This window comes from Zalophus californianus, chromosome 3 (assembly GCF_009762305.2).
Source record: "Zalophus californianus isolate mZalCal1 chromosome 3, mZalCal1.pri.v2, whole genome shotgun sequence".
In the NCBI taxonomy this organism is placed as follows: Eukaryota; Metazoa; Chordata; class Mammalia; order Carnivora; family Otariidae; genus Zalophus; species Zalophus californianus.
In genome coordinates, this window is record NC_045597.1 from 117,238,594 (window position 1) to 117,261,101 (window position 22,508).

Below are 22,508 nucleotides of genomic sequence, written 5' to 3' on the forward strand. Positions count from 1 at the left end.
GCATGGAGGGGCGCCTGGGTGGCTCAGTCGTTAAGCGTCTGCCTTCGGCTCAGGTCATGATCCCAGGGTCCTGGGATCGAGCCCCACATTGGCCTCCCTGCTCAGCGGGAAGCCTGCTTCTCCCTCTCCCACTCCCCCTGCTTGTGTTCCTGCTTTAGCTCTCTCTCTCTCTGTCAAATAAATAAATAAAATCTTAAAAAATAAAAAAAAGATAGCAGCATGGACAGTCCCTCTCTTCTGTCATGAATCCTTTAACAGTTGAAACCTATGAACACTTCTCAGTGTTATGTTTTATTTTTTAATTTAATTTCATTTTTAATTTTTTTTATTTTACATGTGCTCCACTCCCAGTGGGAGGCTTGAACACACAACCCTGAGATCAAGATTCGCATGCTCTACCAACTGAGCCAGCCAGGCATCCCCCTCAGTGTTATGTTTTTAAATGCATAAAATACATAGGAGTACAAAGATAACTATTTTGAAACACAGTTATAAAATCATTTTTTAAAAATAAAATCTGTGATACTTTAATACATGTGTTTCTATATTAATGCCATAAAATCTAGTAGTGCACTTAATAACTACCATAATTTTAAAGTAGTGATACATATGTGTATAATATTCTGAAATAGATGCAAAAACTGTTTCATGGTATAAAATCCTTATGATGTTTACTCATGGCAAAAGCATAGGTATTGCTACTGTGGTTTTCTACCTACATTCATAACTGAAGAAAATGACTAGAATTCAGTGAAGAGTTATTAGAAATAAAGATGAATTTCCACATGCAAGATCACGATGGCCTGGGTTAACTCCAAAGGTCCATTAGGAAGAAGGTAGAGTGTAAGGACAGAAGCTGACCTATAGAGAGATATGTGGCAATCTGAAGGGCTCTCTTCTGCTTGTTTTGCATTTCTCAGTAAAGAAAGAGTCAAGTCATCTGCCTTCAGCTTGGATCATGAGCTCAGGGTCCTGGATCGAGCCCTGCATCAGGCTCCCTGCTCAGTGGGGAGTCTGCTTGTTCCTCTCCCTCTGGCCCACCACTCATGCTTTTTCTCTCTCTCTCTCTCAAATAAATAAATAGGAACTTAAAAAAAAAAAAGATGAGAATGAAGAAGTAAGTGTATGAGGTTTGAGAAGACAGGAGAAGGCATGAGAGGGTCTTCTAGGAAAGTGGGAAAGAGAATGGACCAGAAAAATTGCATGTGGGTACCAGGCAGAATCAAGAGCTCATGTCAAGTTTGTGGTATGGACTTGAATAGGAGACCAGTCAGCAAGGCTTGTTTTCCTCCAGTCATGTTCAGCTACACAAAGACAAAGACAGACTGAGGGAGAGCTAGAGTCAACAGAGCTGGGTTTTCACCAAGTGACTAGGACAAGAGAAGGGCAAGGGAGTAAGGGATGTGTGTAAAGGAGGGACTGTGATGATAACCCATGGAATTTAGTTTGATTAGGAGGGAAGAGAGGACTTTGAGGAAATGAGAGACAGTGAAAAAGTGGTAGACTCAATGAAGTGAAGGTCCCATAAGGGCTCAAAGGATTGTAGAATTAGAGGATGAGGAGATGCAGTGGAAAGATAGGAGGTAGTGGTCAGAGAATGGGACTTTAAATATAAGCTTTCGTGATAGGCAGAATAGCACCCTCTTCTCAAGATGTTACATCCTAATCTCTAGAACTTATGAATATGTTACCTTATGTGGCAAAAGGGACTTTGCCCATAGGATTAAGTAAATGGCCTTAAAATGGGAGATTATCCTAGATTGTCCAGGTTGATCTAATGTAATCACAAGGATTCATAAAATCATGGAACACTACATCAAAAACTAATGATGTAATGTATGGTGATTAACATAACATAATAAAATTAAATTAAAAAAAAGTGGATGAGGGAGACATAAGAAAAAGAGAATCAGAGAAAGAGATGTGACAAGAGAGGTAGGGTCAGAGAGATGCAATGTCACTGGTTTTAAAGATGGAAGAAAGGAGCCCTGAGCCAAGGAGTGTGAGTGGATTCTGGAAGCTGGAAAAGGCAAATAAAGAGATTTTTCCTGAGAGCTTCCAGAATGAATGCATTCCTGCTGACAACTTGATTTTCGCCCAAAAAGACCCATGTTGGACTTCGGAACTACAGAGTTATAAAGTAGTAAATTTGTGGGGACGCCTGGGTGGCTCAGTTAGTTAAGCGACTGCCTTTGGCTCGGGTCATGATCCCGGGATCAAGTCCCACATCGACCTCCCTGCTCAGCAGGGAGTCTGCTTCTCCCTCTGACCCTCCCCCTTCTTGCGCTCTCTCACTCTCTCTCTTTCTAAAATAAATAAATTTTTTTAAAAAAATAGTAGATTTGTGTTGTCTTAAGCCACTAAGTGTATTATACTTTTTTATGGCAGTGATCGAAAGTTAATATACCTCTTAATCAGTTTCATGCAGGCTTAGACTTTGAGAAATTAAAGTATAATTCAAGGTGACAAAGCATAAACAAGAAGAAGCAGTAAGCAGAAGATAGCTATTTTTCTAGAGAAATTAACTTAGTTGAATACTATTTAAGGCTAGTATAACACTTATATGTTTTCCTACCTACACCTAATACCTTTTTACTTCCTTGCTCATGAAATTTTTTTCTCTTTTCTTTTTCTCTTTCTTTTCTTCTTTCTTTCTCTTTCTTTCTTTTCTTTTTTTTTCAGAATCCCCATTTTTTTGTTTGTTTCCTTTGGAAGTTTCAATGAATGGAATTTAAATACGAAATTGAAGAATGTGAGTAAGTTTGAAAAGTCTAATGCATTCTAGCATATAAGGTATTATTATTGATGATTAATGTAAATTCTCTAAGATTTTCCTGAAAATAATATTCAGATGTGTGAAATATTTAGAATGATATTAAATGCCATCTATTACCACTGACCTAGATTCTCCTATATCTCAATAGTATAGTGAAAGGAGGATACAGTGTCAGAGGCAGGTTGTAATGACTTCTGGCCATTTGGCTGAATCATTTACAAACCTTCCTTCTGAGGCTTAAGATATATTATGGTTATATTCTGAGATCTACAAACATAATTGGACAGGAAGAGTTACAATATGAATGATTTTTTTTGAGTAAATTGCTAAGTGACTTTGTAAAGCATTTTTTAAAACTTGATTTTCTTTATTCAATTTAGCATCCTTTTGCATGTCTAACTTAGTATTCTTTATGTTTTAGTAATTCTACTTTATTTGAATGCTTTCAATTTAATACATGCTCAGGTATAATTATTAATATTAAATTAATATTTCTCTATTTTTTTGTGATGTTTATGTGTGGATTTGGGAGGTTCCTTTCTTTTTTAAAGATTTTATTTATTTGACAGAGAGATAGCAAGAGCAGGAACACAAGCAGGGGGAGTGGGAGAGGGAGAAGCACGCTTCCCATGGAGCAGGGAGCCCGATGGTGGGACTCGATCCCAGGACCCTGGGATCATGACCTGAGCCGAAGGCATACGCTTAACAACTGAGCCACCCAGGCGCCCTGTTAAAATAACAATAAAGGCGCCTTTTTAAAATAATGCTTACTTTCAATTTAATGTGATCTTTATATCGATATCATTCTCTGCAAATAAAACAAATATACTGATATTCATATATGTATACATTAAGTATTTTTTTTAAGATTTTATTTATTTATTTGAGAGAGACAGAGCATGAGCAGTGGGGAGGAGACAGGGAGAGGGAGAAGCAGACTCCCTGGTGAGCAGGGAGCCCTAAATGGGGCTGATCTGATCTCAGGACTCCAAGATCATGACCTGAGCCGAAGGCAGACACTTAACCCACTGAGCCACCCAAGCACCCTACATTCAGTATTTTATATACGACATTCAAGTTCAGATTTTTGGAAAAAGCATTTTTTGAAAAGTTTTTTTAGGAATATACTTTACAACTGGTCTCCCTCAAAAATTTTTTTCCAGGCTCTTAGTATGAAGGCAAGTTGTTTTTATGCTTTAGGTTGCTTTAAAAAAATTTTTTTAAGGTTTATTTATTTATTTATTTGAGAGAGAGAGAGATTGAGCATGAGAGAGATCATGAGCGGGGCAGGGGTAGAGGTAGAAGCAAACTCCTCACTGAGCAGGGAGCCCAATGAGGGACTCAATTCCAGGACCCTGTGATCATGACCTGAGCTGAAGGCCCCACTTTTAAAATTTCTAAAACAGGGTCACCTGCGTGGCTCAGTTGGTTAAACATCTGCCTTCAGCTCAGGTCATGATCCCAAAGCCCTGGGATCAAGTCCCATATTGGGCTCCCCGCTCAGAGCGAGTCTGGTTCTCCCTCTGCCTCTGCCTCACCCCTCTGCTTGTGCTCCCTTGCTTTTTCTCTCTCTCAAATAAATAAATAAAATCTTTAAAAGAATAATTTTAAAAATTTCTAAAACATATATTCACAACTGTTTAATTTCCTTCTGAACAAACACCCAGCAAAGAAAACCACTAGAAAAGATCACATACTGCAAAACCTAAATGTATAAAAGTAAACACCCTGTCTCTTGGGCCACCACTGGAAGAACCACATTCTTTTTTTTCCGTTTTTTTTTTTAAAGATTTTATTTATTTTTTGACAGAGAGAGCCACAGCAAGAGAGGGAACACAAGCAGGGGGAGTGGGAGAGGGAGAAGCAGGCTCCCTACTGAGCAGGGAGCCCGATGTGGGACTTGATCCCAGGACCTTGGGATCATGACCTGAACTGAAGGCAGGCACTTAACAACTGAGCCACCCAGACGTCCCTGCAAGAACCACATTCGCAACAGTATTTATAAAATACAAAAAAAAAAAAAAAGTTTTTGAGTATTTATTTGACTGTCAAACAATTATAAATGGAACTATTACTGCTTAAGGCTCAGTAACCTCACAGTGATTCTCATGATGCCAAAGAAAAAATTACACAGTATTAGATTTAATTGAATTGAGATGTTCATTTAAATTAAAATTGCATGTAAAACATAGTACAAAAACTACTTTTCACGTTGTTTTCTGAAATTCTATCCCTATTGCAGTGAATGGGGATCACTTATAAAACAATCTTAAAGGGTTCTTTTTGTTTTTCTATTCTAAAATACCAAGTACTTTTGTAATCAGTATTTTGCAAGCAAAAACAAGAACTCTTAAAATAACAGTATATTGATGACAATGTTTCAGAAGAAAAGCCAGTCAGTCCTATGACTTAGAAGACCCATCATCATCTTGCCCTCTCTTCTAACTTCTCTCAGCTCATCTCCTATTTCTTCCCTCACTCCCTCCAACACCATTATCTGTGGTCCAGCCACATTGGTATCCTTACTATACTTTGACACACTAGCATACTCATTACTCAGGGACTTTGTCCATGCTGTTCCCTCTGCCTGGAATATTCTTCCCAGATAGCCACATGGCCTACTCAATCATGCCTTCAGATCTTTATTCAAAAGTCACAATTTCAATAAAGTCTTCCTAGGCCTTTCATTTCAACTAACTCCTCCCTAAAATTTCATATCCCATTTCCTACTTTATTTCTATCTTTAGAACGTAACACTATTTAGCATGCTACATATTTTAATCATTTACCTGGTTTTGGTCCCCCAATAGAATGCAAGCTCTGTGAGAATAGTGATTTTTGCTGGATTTTTTTTATCTGCTATTGTATCTATAGGCCCTTGCAACGGAAACTGACACATAGAAGATCCTTAATTAAATGAAGGAATGAATTAGTATTAGCCTTTTATTTAGAATGAAATATGATAGGGACACCTGGGTGGCTCAGTCAGTTAGGTGTCTGCCTTTGGCTCAGGTTATGATTCTGGGGTCCTAGGATTGAGTCCAGCATTGGGCTCCTTGCTCAGTGGGGAGCCTGCTTCTCTGCCTGCTGTTCCCCCTGCTTGTGCTCTCTCCGTGTGTCTGTCTCTCTCTGACAAATAAATTTAAAAAAAATTTTTTTTAAATAGAATGAAATAGGATATATGAAATATAATTAGCTTAAAAATGCTAAAGCCAAGTGGAGACTATTAAGGTGGGGGCTATCATATATATTCTTACCATATGCTAAGAGTTAGGTGATAGAGAATGTATGTTTTATATTTGTATCAATTAGGATCCAATCAGGAGACAGAAACCATAAAGAAATTTAAACGAGGACACTGTAATATGAAGAATTATTAACTACTACAGGGGAGTGGAGCAATAAGGGATTGGCTAGTGGAAAGTAAATATACAAGGAGACATAAGCAGATAAATGTAGCTGCCACAATTCCTATGGCTAAGGTAGAGCACTTGAGGAAGAGTCCCCCAGAAAACCAGACCTGCCTGGAGATAATGACTCCTATGGTTCCCGAGTGTAAGAGAAGTCATTGTGGTGCAGTGCTGGTAGAACTTGCTAGAAAGCTCCCTGCCCAGGAAGCCTGTTCAAAAAGAGGTGTCTCATGGAAGACCCTCCATTGAAAAATCATCTGAAGTGGTTGCCAGGAAAAGCTGGTGTTCCTGACCCTGGAGCACTGTAGTAGCTGGATGCTGAAGAAGCATTGTGAAATGCAGGAACTTGCTGAGGAAGCACACTGCAACTAGATGGAAAGCTCCTTCCTCCCATCTCTCCAAGTGCCCTCTACTGGCAAAGTTTAGAAATCTGCAACTGTGCATAAAGGATACATTTTATTTTATTTCATTTTATTTTTTTATTATTTTTTTAAAGATTTTATTTATTTATTTGACAGAGAGATAGAGAGCAAGCACAAGAAGGCAGAGCGGCAGGCAGAGAGAGAGGGAGAAGCAGGCTCCCCGCTGAGCAGGGAGCCCGATGAGGGGCTCAATCCCAGGACCCTGGGATCATGACCTGAGCCGAAGGCAGACGCTTAACCGACTGAGCCACCCAGGCACCCCTCATTTCATTTTATTTTTTTAAAGGATACATTTTAAAGGGCTCATCTAAATTTTCAGAGGCAATAAAGGCAGTATTTGGAGCTGAGAAGCAACAAACTAAATACGGGCACATTTTCTATCTTCAGAAGTTATCATGGGGACTTCCCAGGAAGATGGCAGAGTAGGAGGACCCTAAGCTTAACTTATTCCATGGATACAACTAGATAACACATCAGTGTTAATAAACCAGAAAATAAGCTGAAGACTAGTAGAATAGACTCTCCACAGCTAAATGTAGAGAAGAAGCCACATGGAAGAGGGTAGGAAGGGCAGAGATGGGGTGGGGAGCTAAATGAACCTGTGGGACTGTCTGTGGGGGAAAGGGAGCCATGGGCACAGGTGTGGGGGGAAACAGACTCTAACATCAGGGAGCCCACATGGGAAATGTGAATCCCCATAACAGTTGGCTTTGAAAGCCAGAGGGGCTGAATTTCACAAGTTCTTGCAATCAGCAGGGCTTAAAACCTGGAACTTGAAAAACCACTGGCCTCATGGGACAGCCAGGAGGGTGAGAAGGAGCTGAGTTCTTGCCCTTAAGGAGAGAGCACAACAAACACCCCGCAGAGGTACAGCATAGAAGCAGCACTTTGAAAAATGCATGGGGTAAAAAAAAAAAAAAAATGCATGGAGTATACAGGAAGGAGATGTATTTACTAATCTCAGACCTTCTGCTGGATGGGCAGGGATCGTTGGGAGACTTCTCTAGAAACAAAAGAGCTGGCAGGTGCCATTTACTTCCACTGCCTCCTCCACTCCCCCATAAGCACATGGACACTGCAGGAACCAGCGTGGCACCAACACTCCTACCTAACTTGCTAACAGTGAACCTTACTCTCTACGTTCTCCTATGGATCCACCCCCTCCAACTTGGCCTACCTATGTCCCTGGCAACTGCAGTTTCTCTTCCACTGGAGCCTATGATGCTGACACCACACACCTCACACTCACATCCACCTTAAGCCCAAGGCAGCCCCAGACTAGCCCACTAACATCACAGGGACCAACCCCAGCCCACAAAGGGCAAAGAGAGCCACTGCAGATGACTGGACTGATGACAAAAGCAGCTCAGCTACATTAGCAGGTGTGTCTTGACAACACACATAGGAGACACCTGTGTGTGTTCACAGAACACCTGTGGAGTGTTCTGTGAACAGGGGATACTGCACTGCCGGGCATTACAGGACCTCTTCTTCGTAAATCCAGTACTTTCAAGGCAGAAGATGTAGCTGACTTTCCTAACACAAAGAAACAGACACAGAGGGTTAGACAAAATCAGTAGACAAAGGAATATATCCCAAATGAAAGAACAGTAAAATCACAGCAAGAAAGCTAAATGACATGTAGATAAGTAATAGCCTTGATAGAAAACTTAAAGTATTGGTCGTAAGATATTCACTGGACTTGAGAAAAGACTGGAGGATCTCAGTGAGACCCTGAACAAAGAGATAGAAAACATAAAAAAAAGAGAGAGAGAGAGATGAAGAACTCAATAGCTGAAATAAAAAGTACACTAGAGTGAATAAATAGTAGATTAGATGAAGCAGAAAAACAAATCAGTGACCTGGAGGACAGAGTAACAGAAAGCAACCAAGCTGAACAGAAGAGAAAAAAAATAATAATAAATGAAAATAGACTAAGGAAACTTAGTGACCATCAGCATAATAACATTCACATTATAGGAATCCCAGAAGGAGGGCGCCTGGGTGGCTCAGTTGGTTAAGCGACTGCCTTCGGCTCAGGTCATGATCCTGGAGTCCCGGGATCGAGTCCCGCATCGGGCTCCCTGCTCGGCGGGGAGTCTGCTTCTCCCTCTGGCCCTCCTCCTTCTCATGCTCTCTATCTCTCATTGTCTCTGTCTCAAATAAATGAATAAAATCTTTAAAAAAAAAAAAAAAAGGAATCCCAGAAGGAGAAAAGAGAGAAAAGTGTACAGAAAATGTATTTGAAGAAATAATAGCTGAAAACTTCCCAAATTTGGGGAAGGATACAGAAGTCCAGATACAGAAGGCACAAAGGTCCCTCAACAAAATCAACCCAAGGAGGTCCACAATAAGACACACAGTAATTAAAATGGCAAAAAGTTGGGGTGCCTGGGTGGCTCAGGTGGTTAAATGTCTGCCTTTGGCTCAGGTCATGATCCCAGGGTGCTGGGATCGAGCCCCACATTGGGCTCTGTGCTCAGTGGGAGCCTGCTTCTCCCTCTCCCTCTGCAGCTCCTTACTTGTGCTCTCTTGCTCTCTCTCTCTAAAATAAATAAATAAAATATTTTTTAAAATGGCAAAAAGTAGTGATAAAGAGAATTCTAACAGCAGCAAGAGAAAACAGTTACATAGGAGGGAAACTGCATAAGGCTATTAGCTGATTTTTCAGCAGAAACTTTGCAGGACAGGAGTGAGTGGCATGGCATATTCAAAGTGCTGAAAGAAAAACACCTGCAGCCAAGAATACTCTATCCAGCAAGGTTACCATTCAGAACAGAAGGAGAGATAAAGAGTTTCCCAGATGAACAAAAGTTAAAGGAATTCATGACCAATAAACCAGTCCTATGAGAAATGTTAAAGGGGACTCTTTGAGTGCAAAGGAAAGATCAAAAGTAGGAGTGAGAAAAGTGGGAAGCACAAAAACAGTTAAATTATGTATATCTATAAAAATGTGTTAAGGGATTCACAAATTAAAAGGATGTAAAGTATGACACCATATACCTAAAATGTGGAAAGGAGAGGAGTAAACATGGTTTGGACTTGAGCAACCATCAACTTGATATAGATTAAATTGTTATATGTTATATGCAAAAGATGTTATATATAAACCTAATGGCAACCCCAAACCAGTAATAGATATGTAAAAATATAAAGGAACCCAAGTATATGAGAAGAAGCCAGTAAACCAAGAGACAGCAAAAGAAGAAAAAAAAAATACAGAGAAGAACTACAAAAACAACCATAAAACAAGTAACAAAAGGATATAGGTACATACTTATCAGTAATTACTTTTAATGTTAAATGGACTAAAAGCCCCAATGAAAAGACACAGGGTGACAGAATAGATTAAAAAAACAAGATCTATCTATATGCTGCCTAAAAGAGACTCATTTCAGACCTAAAGAGAAATGTAGATTAAAAGTCAAAGGATGGAAAACTATTTATCATGCAAATGGAAGCGAAAACAATGCTGGGGTAGCAATATTTATATCAGGCAAAATAGACTCAAACAAAGACTGTAGGGACGCCTGGATGGCTCAGTCGGTTAAGTGTCTAACTCTTGATTTCAGCTCAGGTCTTAATCTCAGGGTTGTGAGTTCAAGCCCCACATTGGGCTCTATGCCCAGTATGCAGTGTAGTTAAAAACAAAACAAAGACTGTAACAAGAGACAAAGAAGGACACTATATAATCATAAAGAGAAAAATCCAACAATTACAACAAAAGATGTAACAAATGTAAATATTAATGCACCCAACATGGGAGCACCCAAATGCAGAAAACAGCTAATAACAAACATGAAGAAAGTAATAGATAGTAATACAATAATAATAGGGGCCTTTAACACCCCACTTACATCAATGGATAGGTCATCCAAACAGAAAATCAACAAGGAAACAGTGGCTTTGAATCACAAATTGGACTGGATGGATCTAGCAGATATATTCAGAACATTCCATCCTAAAACAGCAGAATACACATTGTTTTCACATGCACATGGAACATTCTCCAGAATAGATCACATGTTAGGCCACAAAACAAGTCTCAACAAATTCAAAGAGACTGAAGTCATACCATGCATCTTTTTTGACCATAATACTATGAAACTAGAAATCAACTCAAAAGAAAAAAACCTAGAAAGAACACAAATACATGGAGGTTAAATAACATGCTACTAAACAATGAATGGGTCAACCAAGAAATCAAAGAGGAAATCACAAAATACATGGAGACAAAAGAAAATGAAAACACTAGGGTCCAAAATCTTTTGGATGTAGCAAAAGGTGTTCCAACAGGGAAGTTTATAGGAATACAGGTTTACCTCAAGGAGCAAGAAAAATCTCAAATAAACAACCTGACCTTCACATAAAGAAGCTAGAAAAAGAAGAACAAACACAACCCAAAACGAGTAGAAGGAAGAAAATAATAAAGATTAGAGCAGAAATAAAAGAATTAGAAACTAAAAAAAGAAAACCAAGGGGCTCCTGGGTGGCTCAGTCGTTAAGCGTCTGCCTTCGGCTCAGGTCATGATCCCAGGGTCCTGGGATCGAGCCCTACGTCGGGCTCCCTGCTCCACGGGAAGCCTGCTTCTCCCTCTCCCACTCCCCCTGCTTGTGTTCCCTCTCTCGCTGTGTCTCTCTCTGTCAAATAATTAAAATTTTATAAAATAAAATAAAATAAAATAAAATAAAATAAAAAAAGAAAACCAATAGAACAGATCAATGAAACCAGGAGCTGGTTCTTTGAAAAGATAACAAAATTGATAAACCTTTAGCCACATTCATAGAAAGAGAGATAAAGAGAGAGGACCCAAATAAACAAAATCAGATATGAAGAGGAGAAGTAACAACCAACACCACAGAAATACAATGGATTGTAAAAGAATGTTATGACAAATTATATGCCAACAAATTGGACAATCTGGAAGAAATGGATCAATTCCTAAATACATATAACCTCCGAAACTGAATCAGGAAGAAATAGAAAATTTGAACAGACTGATTACCCGCAATGAAATTGAATCAGTAATTTAAAAACTCTCAACAAACAAAAGTCCAAGGCCAGATGGCTTCACAGGTAAATTCTACCAAATATTTAAAGGGGACTTAATACCTATTCTTCTCAAACTATTCCAAAAAAATAAAATGGGAAGGTAAAGCTTCCAAATTCATTCTATGAGTCCAGTATTACCCTGATTCCAAAACCAGATAAAGACACCACAAAAAAAGAGAACTACACACTAATTTCTATGATGAACACAGATGCAAAAATCCTCAAGAAAATACTAGCAAACTGAATCCAACAATACATTTAAAAAATCATTCACCATGATCAAAAGAGATTTATTCCTGGGATGCAAGGGTGGTTCTATATTTGCAAACCAATCAACCTGATACATCATATCAACAAGAGAAAGATAAAAACCATATGATCATTTCAACAGATGCAGAAAAAGCATTTGACAAAGTATAACATCCATTCATGATAAAAAGCCTCAACAGGGGTGCCTGGGTGGCTCAGTCACTTAAAAGTGCTGACTCTTGATCTCAGCTCAGGTCATGATCTCAGCATCCTGGGATCGAGCCCGAGTCTGCTTCAGGATTCTCTCCCTCCCCCTCCTTCTTTCTTCTGCCCCTCTGCTCCCCCCTCTAAAATAAGTAAATAAATCTTAAAAAAACAAAAACAACCAAACCCTCAACAAATTAGGTTTAGAGGAAACATACCTTAACGTAATAAAGGCCATATCTGAAAAATCCACAGCATACATCATACTCAGTGGGGAAACCTGAGAGCTTTTCCCCCAGTCTCAGGAATAAGACAAGGATGTCCACTCTCACCATTTTTATTCAACATAGTACTGGAAGTCTGAGCCATAGCAATCAGAGAAGAAAAAGAAATAAAAGGCACCCAAATTGGTAAGGAAGTAATAAACCATTCACTATTTGCAGATGACAAGATACTATATATAGAAAACCCTGAAAACTCCACCAGAAAACTACTAGAACTGATAAATAAATTCAGTAAGGTCACAGGATAAAAAAATCAATATACAGAAATCCACTGCATTTCCATACACTAATAATGAATTAGCAGAAAGCAAAATTAAGGAAACAATCAATCTACAATTCCACCAAAAATAATAAAATACCTAGGAATAAACTTCACCAAAGAGGTGAAAGACCTGTATTCTGAAAACTATAAAATATTGATGAAAGAAATTGAGGATGATACAAACAAGTGGAAAGATATTCCATGCACATGGATTGGAAGAACAAATATTGTTTTTTTAAAAAAAGATTTTATTTATCTATTTGAGAGAGTGAGAGAGAGCAGGAACTGTGGGGAAGGGCAGAGGGAGAGGGAGAAGAATAAATATTATTAAAATGTCCACATGACCTAAAGCAATCTACATATTTAATCCAATTCCTATCAAAATACCAACAGCGTTTTTCACAGAACTAGAACAAATAATCTTAAAATTTGTATGGAACCACAAAAGACCCTGAATAGCCAAAGCATCTTGAAAAAGAAGAACAAAACTGGTGGTTTCAGAATTCCAGAATTTGAGACTAAAAAGCTGTCATAATCAAACAGTATGGTACCAGCACAAAAATAGACACATAAATCAAGAGAACAGAATAGAGAGCCCATTTGCAACAACATGGATGGAGAGTGTAATGTTAAGTGAAATAAGTCAGTTAGAGAAAGACAAATATCATGTGATTTCACTCATATGTGGAATTTAAGAAACAAAACAAAGCCAAAAAATAGAGAAACCAAACAAAGTCTGAACTATAGAGAACAAAACGATGGTTATGGTGGGGGAGGTGCAGGGATGGGTGAAATAGATAAAGAGGATTAAGGGTACACTTCCGATAGCACCAAGTAATGTATAAAATTATTGAATCACTATATTGTACACCTGAAACTAATATAACACTATATGTTAACTATACCGGAATTAAAATTTTTAAAAAAGTTACCATGATATCAGACCTATAATTTCAGAGAATAAACCGTTGGTTGCCCGAGGGAAAGATGGTGGGGAAATGGACAAAATAAATAAAGGGGAGTGGGAGATACAGGCTTTCAGTTATGGAATGAATAAGTAATGGGGATAAAAGTTACAGCATAAGGAATATAGTCAATGGTATTAGAGTTATACAGTGATAGATGGTAGCTACACTTGTGGTGAGCATAGCATAATGTATAGTCTTGTGGAATCACTATGTTGTACACCTGAAACTAATGTAACATTGTATGTCAACTATATTTTTAAATAAATAAATAATAAAGTACAAAAGAAAAAGAAAAAAATAATCCTTTCCCCCACTGAATTGCATCTTTGTGGAGATTCAGTTGACCATAGAAGGTTGTCTCATGTGGAGGCACCTCTGTGGAGATTCAGTTTTGTGGAAATTCAGTTTACCATACATGTGTGGGTCTATTTCTGGACTGTATTCTGCCCCATTGATCTACAGCTCTATCTTTATGCCAATAACACATTCTCTTCATTACTGTAGCTTTATTTGTTTTCATTTATTTATTTGATAGAGAGAACACAAACAGGGGTAGTGGCAGGCAGAGGGAGAAGCAGGCTCCCTGCTGAGCAAGGAGCCCAATTCAGGACTCGATCCCAGGACCCTGGAATCATGACCTGAGCCAAAGGCAGACGCTTAACCAACTGAGCCACCCAGGCATCCCATTGATTACTGTAGCTTTACAATAAATTTTAAAATCTGAAAGTCTTCGGGTGACTGACTGACTCAGTTGGTAGAGCGTGTGACTCTTGGTCTTGGGGTTGTAAGTTTGAGCCCCATTATGGGTGTAGAGATACTTAAAAATAAAATTAGGGGCACTTGGGTGGCTCAGTCAGTTAAGCGTCTGCCTTTGGCTCAGGTCATGATCCCAGGATCCTGGGATCGAGCCCTGCATCCGGCTCCCTGCTCCATGGGAAGCCTGCTTCTCTCTCTCCCTCTGCCCCTGCTTGTGCATGCTCTCTCTCTCTCTGTCAAATAAATAAATAAAATCTTAAAAAAATAAAAATAATAAAATTTAAAAATATTAAAAAAAATAAAATCAGAAAGTCTTGCGAAATTATGCTTATTTTTCAAGATTGTTTTGGCTAGGGTGCCTGGGTGGCTCAGTCATTAAGCGTCTGCCTTCGGCTCAGGTCATGATCCCAGGGTTCTGGGATCGGGTCCCACATCGGGCTCCCTGCTCGGCAGAAAGCCTGCTTCTCCCTCTCCCACTCCCCCTGCTTGTGTTCCTGCTCTCGCTATGTCTCTCTCTGTCAAATAAATAAATAAAATCTTTAAAAAAAAAAAGATTCTTTTGGCTCTTCTCTTTTTATTGTTGTTGTTCCTTTGATTTGGCCATGCTTCCCCGTTTCTTTGTATGCCTAGTTCTCATTTGTTGAGATTTAAAAATTTGAAAAACCAATCAGCTTGGCTAAAGATTCTGGAGACCTCTCAAAACTCTTCTTCGGGATGTGTCTTTCCTGGGCTGGTGCATGTAATTTCCCAATTAAAGGGGTTTGCCCATGTTTTTTTCCTCAGGAACCCACAATCTCCTTCTTCCCCTAGCGTCTGTCTGCAGTACTGCCGTCTCTCTGGTGCTATAAATGTGGTGCTGACCGTTGTTCTCTGCTTCCCCCCACCTGACGTCCAAAGTATGCCTCTGTTTCTTTCCCATCAGCATCTGTGAGTCAGGCAAGATGAAACCAAACCAACCCCTCAGGCAGCCCTCTGAGAAGATAGAACACGGGATGCACATTCCATTTTTCTTTTTTCCTCCCAAGCGAGAAGCTGGGAATTGGGAGTTTTTGGCCGACATTGATAGCATGGTGCTTTGCTGGGGAGAGGGTGGGTCTTGGACAGGCAAAAGAGAACTTTCCTACCTGCTTCTATGTGTCTCTTTTTGGCTTTGCACTCACCTGGGATGTTGCAACCTCTTAACTGGTTTCTGGAGTTAGTCACAAGGGCAAGTTGGCACCTATGTTATGGTTAAGTCAGTGCCTCCGTGGGGGAACAAGGGCCTGAAACTTCCTATTCCACCAATTTGCCAATGTTTCTGCTTTTGTTTTCTTAAATTTGAAAAATAGTTTAAAGTTACAGACTAGAATAATGAACTTTCACCTAGATTTACTAACAAAATATTGTTAATATTTTTGCCACGTTTGCTTTTTCTGTCATGTAAATGAACATTACTGTACAGTCTGAGGTTCAGTTGAGGACATTATGTGTTTTACTCTAAATATTTCATGTGTATCCTTTAAAAGCAGGGTCATATTTGTCAAATGATGATAAGACCAACACTCAATATCTGACATTAAAAAAATGATGTTGAATTTGTTGTTTACCATAGAAAACGTTTTTTTTTTTTTAAGATTTTATTTATTTATTTATTTACTTGAGAGGGAGAGCATGCATGAGAGAGCACAAGCAGGGGTAGAGAGAGAGCACAAGTAGGGGAAACAGGAGAAGCAGGCTCCTTGCTGACCAGGGAGCCCGAAGTGGGGCTCAATCCCAGGACCTTGGGATCAGGACCCGAATTGAAGGCAGACCCTTAACCAACTCAGCCACCCAGGCATCCCTAGAAAGAGATTTTTAATTTAAGTTTTTTTAAAAATTTTATTTATTTGAAAGATTGAGAGAGGGAGCACAAGTAGGGGGAGAGGCAAAAGGAGAGGGAGAAGCAGACTCCCTGCTGAGCAGGGAGCCTGACATGGGGTTTGATCCCAGGACCTTGGGATTAGGACCTTAGCTGAAGGCAGACCCTTAACCAACTGAGCCACCCAGGCGTCCATAGAAAGGGATTTTTTAAATAGGATTTTTGGATTGGTAGATTTTCAGAGATGGATTAACGCCATCAATAGAAGTGTGGTTACTCAGGTGAGGTGGCTGTTGATCGGCATTCTGAAGCATGTTTACTGGAGAGAGTTCATAACTGATCGGCTGACTTTCAGAAGTGAGGAGCTGATGCTGATTTGTTGGCTTTTAACACTGTTTGCTGAGGTGAGTTGTTGTTGATAAGCTGAACAGGTTTAAGACCAGTTCTAATCATTACTTGTTATCATGGCTTCTGAAACAAGCTGTGTTTTCCTACAGAGGCACATTTAATATTTTGGACAACAGACATTGAACAATAGTGAGACAAGCAAGTACAATTAGAAGTACCTGTAATATGAAAAGGAAAAGGAGGGTACTTAATAACCATGAAACCAAGATTTCACAAGACTGATGAATAAAATAAGACCTAACAATTCTGAGTCTACCTTACGTAGTCAGTTTGTCTTTCCTTTCAGCTTAGATGTCGACGGTTTTATCTCACCTAAAGCGTTACTCCCTGTATAATGAGAAGTCTTAGGAATGGCGCAGGCTCCTCCCTGGCTGGCCAAAAAAATTTAAGGCTATTCTATTTTACTGTCTGTAGGGCTCAGAGAATGTGAAAAAGAACACCTTTTTTCTTTTTTTTTTTTAAATTACCACCTCGGGGCTCCTGGGTGGCTCAGTCGTTAAGCGTCTGTCTTTGGCTCAGGTCATGATCTCAGGGTCCTGAGCCCCGGATTGGGCTCCCTGCTCAGCAGGAAGCCTGCTTCTCCCTCTCCCACTCCCCCTGCTTGTGTTCCCTCCCACTGTGTCTCTCTGTCAAATCAATAAAATCTTAAAAAATAAATAAATAAATAAATAAATCACCACCTCAAGTTGTGTTTGTGAATGGTGGGGGTTGGGGGGAATATGCTTAGGAATCTCTTCCCAGAGTTTTATCCTTTCAGACTCTTTTTTTAAGAAATGGAGTTCACTGAGGGTATTGGGGAGTTATACCCATGGAATGATCTTGCAAATAGCCCGACCTGGGTTCTGGGTCAGCATTAAACAGACTGATTTTCACATAGGAAAAAGGATCCAAGGAGTGCTAAGAGACATGATAGATCTCAACAGAATTGTAGATATATTGGCTCTGGGTGTGGTCTTGAGAAACAGTTTCTGCTACAGCTGAAGAATAGTTATATCCTCGTCTAGCAAAAGAACATTTTTCTCGGGCGCCTGGGTGGCTCAGTTGGTTAAGCGACTGCCTTCGGCTCAGGTCATGATCCTGGAGTCCCGGGATCAAGTCCCACATCGGGCTCCCTGCTCGGCGGGGAGTCTGCTTCTCCCTCTGACCCTCTTCCCTCTTGTTCTCTCTATCTCTCATTCTCTCTCTCTAATAAATAAATAAAATCTTTAAAAAAAAAAAAGAACATTTTTCTCCATTTGCATTTTGTAAACAAAGAATATAATTTGGAGGAAATTAATAATATAATTTTATATGGTATATTATTTTATATATCTTAACTAATATATGTTACATTAATATAAATATCAATATATATCACATATAATATAATCTAATACATTAATATGGATTTTTATATTTTTACTACATATATTCATATTGTTTTTCAAATTGGTTGTACTAACAAAGCTTATTAGGGCAACTAACTTACAGAATTAGAGAAATTATTGTTTTATTTTTAATTTTTTTCCCCAACATTAAAAATTTTATTTGCTTAATTTTTTTCTCCCAGCTTTATTGAGGAGAGGCGGTGATTGTTTTCAGTAAAGTTTTTATCTAAACACATCATTATTGGTTAGGGGAACATGATAGACTGAATCAAAAGCATACAACTTTAAATCAGTAAAGAAAAGAACATGATAAAAATATTTAAGAAAGAGTGTGATATATAGAAGAATATCGATCCAATGGTCTTGAACAGTCATGTTCTGCAGTGTAGAGTTATCAGCTTATTCTAAAGATCTTGCATCAGCAGTTCACTTTCAGGAACCATCAATTTCTGGAGCTTCTCACTTTTGGATCTCTAACAGATGTAACTTTTCAGTTATGTTGAGGTCCTTTGTATTTTTCTAGAAGATTGGCAGTGATATAGACAATAAGGTTTTGGAGTGAAGAGCAAAAACAACGTGTAACTAAAATTCACAAATAACTTCCAGTTAGATGTGTTCCCATTATTGGATAAATAAGTTAGAATATCCTACATAAGGAAACACAATATTTAATAGTCTTTTAACCTGTATGAGTGTCATGCTTTTCAACAGGAAAACATTTTAGCCTATCCAGAAAATAAATGTACTATTATGAGTATGTATTCACAAACCAGAGAGGGAAGCAACTGAAAAAATTCACATGATGATACTCAAAGGATCTTTCTGGGCATGGTCCTAGTCTATGCCTACCTTTACAATTTTTCCAGGTTAATTTGGTTCCAAGTGGGTATAAACTGGCCAAGCCCTCTGTTCCTAGAAGTTTTCCCATAAGGGTTTGATTTTGTGTCCAATTTACCCACACTCTGAATGGATTGTTTCATAAAAGATTTTCACAAGTGTTCATTTGGGGTTTTATTGGGTGCTACCAGGTAGCTATCCTGAATTTGCCAGATTTTGTCCTCAGGAATCTTATAACCTGATTATTTCCAGTGTTTATTTACAGGATTGGGGTGTCCAGATTTTATGCATCTATGATGGAATCTTTGAACTTCTACTTGGATTTATTGTTAATTATTTTTATATAATGTTGTCTAAGGACTTTAATCAGAGAAATCTGTTTAGCATGGTGATCTGTTTATATATATCTATAATATGTGTAAAATATTTCCATAGTGATTATAGTATAGTATACTGACATCTATAATACCTTTTCTACTGTGAGTCTGTAACTTTTTGATAGCAATTATTTTAGCATGAAGATATAAGGTAATTGATTATCATTACTTGTTATCATGGCTTCTGAAATAAGCAGTGTTTTCCTACAGAGGCACATTTAATATTTTGGACAACAGACATTGAACAATGGTAATTGATGTATTTATTAAATTTTAAAGAATAACTTAAAAATCTCTTCCTATATTCTTTTTAAAAAATGTGTTATTCTTGGGATGCCTCAGTCGCCTCAATAACACTGAGATGCCTCAGTGTTATTCTTGGGTGGCTCAGTCGGTTGGGCGGCTGCCTTCCGCTCAGGTCATGATCCCAGTGCCCTGAGATGGAGTCCTGCATTGGGCTCCTTGCTCAGCAGGGAGCCTCTTTCTCCCTCTGCCTGCAGCTCCCCCTGCTTGTACTCTCGCTCACTCTCTCTTGCCCATGCTCTCTCTCTCTAACAAATGAATAAATAAATAAAATCTTTAAAAAAAAGAAGTGTGTTATTCTCTAAGCTTACCAATCTTAGTTATTATTTACTTTTTTTGAAACTTTTTTTTAAAGATTTTATTTATTTATTTGACAGAGAGAGACACTTTGTATCTCTCTGAAGATTAGGAAGTTCTTTAATTATAGTCCTTAATTTGGCTCTAGACCAGGATTTTTTTTTTAAGATTTTATTTATTTGAGAAAGAGAGAGAGAGAGAGACAGAGAGAGCGCGTGTGCGTGCATGAGCAGGGGAGGGGCAGAGGGAGAGGGAGAAGCAGACTTCCCACTGAGCAAGGAGCCCTATGTGGGTCTCAATCCCAGGACCCTGGGATCATGACATGAGCTGAAGGCAGATGCTTAACCGACTGAGCCACGCAGGTGCCCCTAGACCAGGATTTTAATTTAACTTCAAATGTGCATCAACTTATAAATGGATAAGCAAAATGTGTTATATCCATTCAATGGAATATCTAGCAATATAAAGAAATAAAGTGCTAACACATGCTACAACATGGATAAACCTAGAAAACAAAATGCTCAGTGCCAGAAGCCAGTCACAGGAGGTCACATATTATACGATTCCATTTATATAAAACACCCAGAACAGGCAAATCTATAGAGGCAGAAAGTAGATTGGTGGTTGCTTGGGGATGGGGTGGAGTGCTATTAGGTGGAGAAGGAGGTGATAGTTTAAAAGATTTTTTTTTTTTGAGGCGATGAAAATATTCTAAATGGATTTCAGTGATGACTGCATAACTGTGAATATATTAAAAACCACTAAACTGTATACTTTAAATGGGTAAATTGTACAGAATGTAAATTATCTCAATAAAACTGTTAGGAAAAAAGAGAAGAATAAAAGGCAGGCCATCTATCTCACATAAGAGAATAACATAAAGAGTTGCTCAAATTCATGATCAGAAAAATGCAGATCAAGACCACAGTGAGATATATTATCTCACTGTGTGACTGGTATAAATTAAAACTATCAAGTATTAGAAAAAATGTGGATCAATGAGATCTTTTATAAAATTGCTGTGGGGGATACCTGGGTGGCTCAGTCAGCTGAGTGTCTGCCTTTGGCTCAGGTTATGATCCCGGGGTCCTGTGATGAGTGTCAAGTTGGGCTCCCTGCTCAGCGGGGAGTCTGTTTCTCCATCTGTGTTCTCTCTCTCTCTCTCCCTTACTCTCTCTCCCTCAATCATGGTCTCTCTCAAGTAAATATAAATAAATAAATTAATTAATTAAAAAAATACAATTGCTGTGGGATTATAAATTGGGAACAACACTTTAGAAAAAAATTTGTCATAGCCTTATAAAGTTAAATGTTCTCATATCCTATGACCCAGAAATTCGACTGCTAAGTATATACCTATAGAAAGAGCTTTCTGATGATATTGACAGTGATATTAACAAATGTGATATTTGGTGATGTATAACCAAATGTGTCAACATTTGGAAGATCCATATAACTCAATGACTTATTATTTTTCTTTTCTTTTTTTTTAAGATATTATTTATCTATTTGACAGAGAGAGACACAGCGAGGGAGGGAACACAAGCAGGGGGAGTGGTAGAGGGAGAAGCAGGCTTCCCACAGAGCAGGGAGCCCGATGTGGGGCTTGATCCCAGGACCCTGGGATCATGACCTGAGCCGAACGCAGACACTTAACAACGACTGAGCCACCCAGGCGCCCCAACTTAGTATTTTTCAAATGACCAATACATACTGATACAAAATCATGCATGAGCAAAAGACTGATTCAAAATTCAAGATAGACCAATGTATTTTAAGGTAACAGAGTATAAAAAGTTCATTGATATGATCTCAGATTCCACACTGCAATTAATCTTTAAGAAACTATTGCTTGTCAAGTTCCAGTGTTATATCGAAGAAGAATATCCATAATTGTCTGTAAAAGCTATTAAAATACTGCTCCCTCTTCCAACTACATATTTGTGCTAGGATGGGTTTCTTCCCTTTCTTCAAAAAAGCAACATAGCACAATAAATTAAAGGCAGAGCAGAAGCCTTTATGAGAACTCAACTATCTTCTATTTAGTCCTACAAAAAAAGGAAAATATAATGCTATGCTTCTATTTTTTTCATAAAATCTCATTATTTATTATTACATATAATATTTATGTTAACATACAAAGGGTTTCCTATTGTTTTCTTTGTTTTTAAAGATTTTATTTATTTATTTGACAGAGAGAGACGCAGCAAGAGAGGGAACACAAGTAGGGGGAGTGGGAGAGGGAGAAGCAGGCTCCCCGCAGAGCAGGGAGCCCGATGCGGGCTTGGTCCCAGGACTCTGGTATCATGACCTGAGCCGAAGGCAGACGCTTAACGGCTGAGCCACCCAGGCACCCCTACTATTGTTTTTAAATGAAATTTTAAAATAAATATTTTTAAACTTCTGAAAAACAAAACAGGGGTGACTGGCTGGCTCAATCAATAGAGTATGAGACTTTTGATCTTGGGGTTGTAGGTTGAAGCCCCATGTTGGGTATAGAGATTACTTAAAAATAAAGTCTTTAAAAAAATATTAAAACAAAACCAAAACTAAAGCATGCAGCAGAAGAATAAGCAGGTTTATGGCAAACATTTTCATATGGTAGACTTGGAAAGCAAAAGTTCTAATAACCTCATTAAACACCTTGGTGTAATTACAATGGTGTTATTCCAAACCAAAAGGTCTAATTACTCAGAAC

General features: G+C 38.6%; 1 protein-coding gene across 1 annotated transcript in view; it reads right to left on the reverse strand.

The window, feature by feature from the left end:
- LOC113919660 (heterogeneous nuclear ribonucleoprotein A1-like) overlaps window positions 1–22,508 on the reverse strand; it is a 57,229-nt gene that overhangs the window by 25,248 nt on the left and 9,473 nt on the right. The window contains exon 2 of the mRNA XM_027589148.1: window positions 10,466–10,569. The gene's annotated coding sequence lies outside the window, so the exon portion shown is untranslated. The remainder of the gene's footprint in view (window positions 1–10,465; window positions 10,570–22,508) is intronic.